This window comes from Trichechus manatus, unplaced genomic scaffold (assembly GCF_000243295.1).
Source record: "Trichechus manatus latirostris isolate Lorelei unplaced genomic scaffold, TriManLat1.0 scaffold00017, whole genome shotgun sequence".
Taxonomy (NCBI): Eukaryota; Metazoa; Chordata; class Mammalia; order Sirenia; family Trichechidae; genus Trichechus; species Trichechus manatus.
In genome coordinates, this window is record NW_004443953.1 from 4,542,906 (window position 1) to 4,548,981 (window position 6,076).

Genomic DNA, 6,076 nt, shown 5'->3' on the forward strand with positions numbered 1-6,076 from the left:
CCCAGAATCCACGAACCCTTTAAACATGCGATCATTGACCTGAACATTAAGATATGGTCGGGAAGATTGTAACTTAGTAACCCGAAAAGCGTCAGTACTGACGAAACCCCCAGCAGTCCTGAGGTAGTGCAAGCGGAGAGGACTACAAAGGGAAGTAAAATTAGCTGTGCTATCTTATCAGAGGGAGTAATGTTCCAATAAGAGAGACTGGAAACCATAATTTTAATTTGACCTTCATAATCGGAGTCTATTACACCAGGATGAACAGTTAGACCTTGAGATGTAATACTAGAGTGACCTATTAGGAGTCCTAAATATCCTCGAGGCAGGGGTCCCCAAACCTGCATTGCTATAAGAAAAACTTTTCCTGCCTCATCTATTCTAGCTCCTTCTGCAAAGGGTAAATCTTGACCTGCACTCCCTTCTGTGGCTGCCTTTAAATCATTGACTCACAAACGTTGCTGTTGTGGTCTCCACACTCCACACTTGGGGGCTCCCTGGATTTTTTGGGGCACGAGAGCTCTTGCCCCCTTCCCGTTTCCCGACATAGGGCTGCCTTGATTGTTAAGTTGAGACCCACACTGACTAGCTCAATGAAAGCCTGTACCACAGCGGGGACACTTTTGGGTCGGAAGTTTAGTGTTGGCATTTTTGTTTTTTAACCTATGACGGTCCTTTTTAAAATGTCCAGGTTTACCACACCCAAAACAGGTGGCAGTGGATGGACAGAAAGCTGCTGCTAATACTTGTGCCTTATGAGTTTCTGTGCCAACATTTTGACATGCTCTAATCATTTCAGCTAGGTTAAGATTCTGTACCTTTAAGGGAGCTAAAACAGCCCGACAGTCAGCATTAGCATTTTCATAAGCAAGCTGGAGAGAAAGAACTTCAGCTGCTTGTTGATTGTCTACCTGTCGGGAAATGGCTGTTTGGAGATGGTTGATAAAGTCAAGGTAAGGCTCATTTGCCGCTTGGCGAATAGTGGCAAATGAGCCAGTGGGCGTTCTGGAATCAGGGATTTTACTCCAGGCTTTGGCAGCAGCGTCGGAGGCTTGACTGAATGCTTGCCTATTCATCTGGCTCTGGGCCTGAGGAGTGGAATAATTCCCAATACCCAGGAGCATGTCAAGACTAACAGGGATATTATGATTGTCTATGGCATAAAGTTTACAATGCTCCTTGTACTCTTGACTCCATACACTAAATTGAGCAGGAGTTAAAACTGTTCGCATTAGGAGATTCCAATCCCAGGGGGTCATTTCAAAGCATTGTCCTAAACCTTCCACAATCCCTTTTGTAAAGGAACATTGTAAACCATTTTCTATCATGCTTTTATGAAGTTCCTTAAAAGCTTGAAAGCCAAGGCCATTATGACGGGGTGGTCCTGATCCCCGAATGACAGGATAAGCAGAAAACCCCTCTTTCTCACAGCCCTCCTGCAAACATCTTTCCATAAGAGACTCATGTTGAGAGAAATCAGCCTTGGGAGGCGTGGAAAGAGGAGGGTCATAAACATTTTCTTTACTAGGGGAGGGAGCAGAAGGAGCTGCCTGTAGGGGCTGTAAAGCGAGGCGGCAGTGATGCCAAGCAATAAAAACTGAAGCTGAGATGTTCATGTCACGAATGATGTTACCGATACATTCCCATGCTTCTACATCAAGGTTCCCCCGCAAGGGGTACCAAGGACAGGCAGATTCAATTAAAAGCAGAAGTTGGGTAAGGGCTTCTTCTGACACCTTTAGCTTAGAGGCATTTAACAATCCCAACAACTGGGTTTTGTGTTGACGCTGCTTGGGAGAAAGAGAATTCCCCATAGCGAGGAGGAATAGGAAGATGAAGGAAAGAATGATAGGAAAGTTCCTGGCCTGAAGCCTGAAATCCCTTGGGAACGGTCAGGAAAGACCTGCCGCTCTGGGGCTAAAGCAACCTGATCTGAGAGCGTTCGGGAAAATTCCACCCGCGGAAAAACCCCGCCGCTCTCGGGCTGTGAAGGCAGCCTGAAACGGACACATCCTATACTCACCACCTGAAGGGATTGAGTGCGAGGGTATCTACAGCTCTCCCCTCACACAGGGCACCATCTGTCGCAGTGGTGACAGTTGTCAGGGCGGCGGAGACAATAACCAATGCCACAACTCTTACAGAGAAGTGGGGCCAGGAAGGTCACTCTGAGGAGTCGAACCCAGCTTCAGTCCCAGGAGTTTATTTTATAGTCAATACAGCAAACAGTGAAGCAAATAACAGAACAATGGGCTTTGGGTGAATAACAATAAGTTTCGGGCAAGGGAGGAGGAATTCAGGTAAACAAGCCAATCAGTAACGGGTTTGGAAAAACAAGTCGTGACAAGTCTCAACATGTTGGGGACAAGTCTCAACATGTTGTGCAGCATAGAGGCCTTTATACATCCATATTTTAATGGCACATATCCCCACACTCTACTATGAGTCAGAGTCGACTTGTCTGCAGCGGGTTTGGTTTCTTTTTGGTTAAAAAAGAAAAAGAAAAAACCCAAACCCATTGCCGTGGAGTCTATTGCGACTCATAGCGACCCTACAGGACAGAGTAGAACTGCCCCACAGAGTTTCCAAGGTGGATTCGAACTGCTGACCTTTTGGTTAGCAGTCATAGCACTTAATCACTACACCACCAGGGTTTCCTTTTTTCTGGTTATACACCTCAAAAGGAGCTCTGGTGGTGCAATGGTTAAGCACTCGGCTGCTAACCAAAAGATTGCTAGTTCGAACCCACTAGTAGCTCTTCGGGAGAAAAGACCTGGTGCTCTGCTCCCATAAAGATTCTCAAAAAGGAAATCCTACGAGGAAGTTCTACTCTGTCATATGGGGTTGCTATGAGTCAGAATGGACTAGACGGCACACAGCAACACAACAGACACCTCAAAACTGGCAGAGCTGTAGTTCAACTGAAGACATGATTCAAAGATCCATGCTTTTTCAAACATATCCCATTGAACTAAAAAATATTTTTTAAATTTCTGGTACCACAGTGGTTAAGAGTTCAGCTGCTAACCAAAAGTTCGGCCTTTCAAATCCACCAGCTTCTCCTTGGGAACCCTATAGGGCAGTTCTACTCTGTTCTATAGGGTCGCTATGAGTCAGAGTCGACTCAACGGCAAAGAGATACGCGGATTTACCAGATTTCGAATTCTGTTAAGTGAAGAATCTCCCTTAAATATGTCTTTATTTCCTTTAACTTCTAAAATCAATGTTTTACATGCAGTAGGTTCTGATTAAATGTTTGTTTCACGGTCCTAAGATAATTGTGATGACAATACAAGATAATATATAGTAAATTCCGTATCTCTCAGAGTCATGCAGGTTCCCCAGGCTATACCTTGAGAAGCCATGAAGTTCTCAGAATCCTCCAACTTAATCTGAGTATTTTAAGCCCCCAGAAGAGGGCCAGGGTGCTTCCTTCTGAATTTTAGTCTTTCCCTTTATTTCAGCATCACCTCCCAGCACAAGGATGGGTCTCCATTTTTGTATTGCAAGAAATTTTTAAAAACCAAAATCTCATCATTTCCTCTGTAGGGTAATCTTCTAAGCTCTGGTTCTTAGTGGTATAAAACCACTTCTATAAGAAATCAGAGAAATACTCTTTTCTCTCTTGAAGTTCAGCTTTTAAATCTATTGCCTCTCTATGGCTAAAAATGTAAGATTTGAAACTCAAAGCTGAACAACAATTTCTTGGTTGTAGACAGGATCGTTTCTTCCCTCCCTTAGATCCATAAGTGTCAGTCTCATGGCTTGGCCATAATAGTAGAAGGGCTGCAGGGAGTGAAAAAGAAATAGAGAAGAGAAAATGCTTTGGAAGACATATCAGAAGCCTTATTCGCCTATGCAGGCAAAAGAGAGAGTTGAAACCAAGAGCATGAATAGGAGCTTAAGGTGAGAAAAAGGAAGAATAAAGAGCTGAGGACTGAATCTGGGGAGCAGCTACAAAACAGGATGAGGAGAGGAAAACGAGGTAGAACAGACTCTGAAAAGACTGATCCGGGAGAAGGACCAAGCTGTCAGAGTCTCGAGGTCCAAAGGAAGACAGCATTTCCGAAAGAGAAAATGAGTTGAAAAGCAAAAGTTTCAAGAGATCAAGGAGAATGGAGAGCCAAATGGGGCCCCAGAATCTGACAAGTGCAAGGTAATTGCTAGTCTTTAACAGGCCAGGGGAAGGGTTAGCATTTGGATTAGGGCCCAGATAGCATCCAGGACTTCATGGTAGACTACTGCCTTCCTAGACTATTCCTGTGCCACATATATCAACCAGAATAAATCTTTAATGTCCAGAAAGAGTATTTATTTTTGTTATTGTCCCTGTGTAAATACTAGTCATTATTACTTGCATAAACCAAAACCTGTGGACAACGAGTACATTCTGACTCTTGGCAACTCCATGTGTGTCAGAGTAGAACTGTGCTTTGTAGGTTTTCAATGACTGATTTTTCAGAAGTAGATCCCCAGGCCTTTCTTCTGAAGCATCTCTGGGTGGACTCAAATCTCCAACCTTTCAGTTAGCAGCTGAGCGCATTAACCACTGGCACCACCCAGAGACTCCATTGGTTACCCCTAAATATCCAAACTGATATGTAGCCACCCTCCAAAATTATATTCTTTTTGGCTGTGCAAAATACATTTTTCTGTATATGATACATAATTTCAGTATATATTACATAATACTCCATTTAAAACACATCCAAGTTTTTGTGATTTCAGGAGATGGTCATCTTAGTTCTTACTATAAAATTCTAAGGCTAGAAGAATTTCTTACTGTACTAATAAGCCTGCCAGATATAAGAAGGAACATTTTTGTTGTCTCAAGAATTGCTAAGTTTTAAACAAGGGACAGGTATCAATTTGAAAGTTCACATGAAGATCTATACTATAAAAATATTGTATCAATTCCAAAGGACACTAATGAGCAAGTAGATTATATGCCACAGCTCATTTCAGTAGATACTCAGGAACGCTAGGAATTGGATTTTAGGCTTAAATCACTTTATTAGGTACTGTAACATTCACTGATATGCTTGCTTTTTTCCATTAAATATTTCATCATAAAAATACATTCAACAAAACAGGCAGATTGTTCTTTTCTATTTATTGATAGGTATAAAGGTATAAAAAGTATTACTATGAGCCTTTTTATATAAACTTATTAACATGGCTTAGACTAGAAAAATGCCTGAAAGATAAAGTGATCAACCCCACAAATAACTAAAAAGACTTATGAGTACTAGATTAAAATGACTACAGGCAAGATACTTAGCTTTCTGCACCCCAGTTTCTCAGTCTATAAAATATACAAGAATAGTATAAAGATTTAGGATAATGATGTGCATAACACATGTGCTAGAGCAAGATGTGGTACATAAATCTTAAGTAGTAATACATTACTCTCTTATCATTTGTTTTATAAAAATATAAAACATGAAATACAGCTAAGTCATGGAATGGAGCATCAGCAAAAGATTGCTAGATTCCTTCCAAATCATGTTCTCTATCTCAACACAATGCAATTATTTTAGCACATCATTCCGTTGACATCTGCTGGGAATATAAAGAATGCAGAATATCAATGAAGTCTCTGTGTCAAATTTTACAAAAATGAACATTGAACCTGAATCCATTCTTCTCTCAACTATTTAACTGCTAAATAAAAGCTCATCTTCCTCTCAACAGGATAACTGGGACTGTCAACCTTACTTCTTTTACCAAAAAATGTGTGAAGTCCACCTGAACCTTTAGGGTAAGAAATAGAAATTAGGTTTAGAATAGAAAATGTACTTGAGTGTATAAAGAGTTCATCCAAGGCTTGACACTCTTGATAGATCAGACCAAAGTTTAGTGGAAGATGTTGCTACCAAATCAAACAACAACAACAAAAAGATTCGAAGCATGATGTCATCTGATTCCCAGACCTGATAGAACTCAAACTTCTGAGGTTGAATAAGATTGAAAAGAGAGAATAAAAAGCTTGGTGACCATGGCACCTAAAGAAGGCATGCATTTCTCTGAGTAAATGACAGCTCAACTCCTTCTGCACAAAGTGATGCACACATCC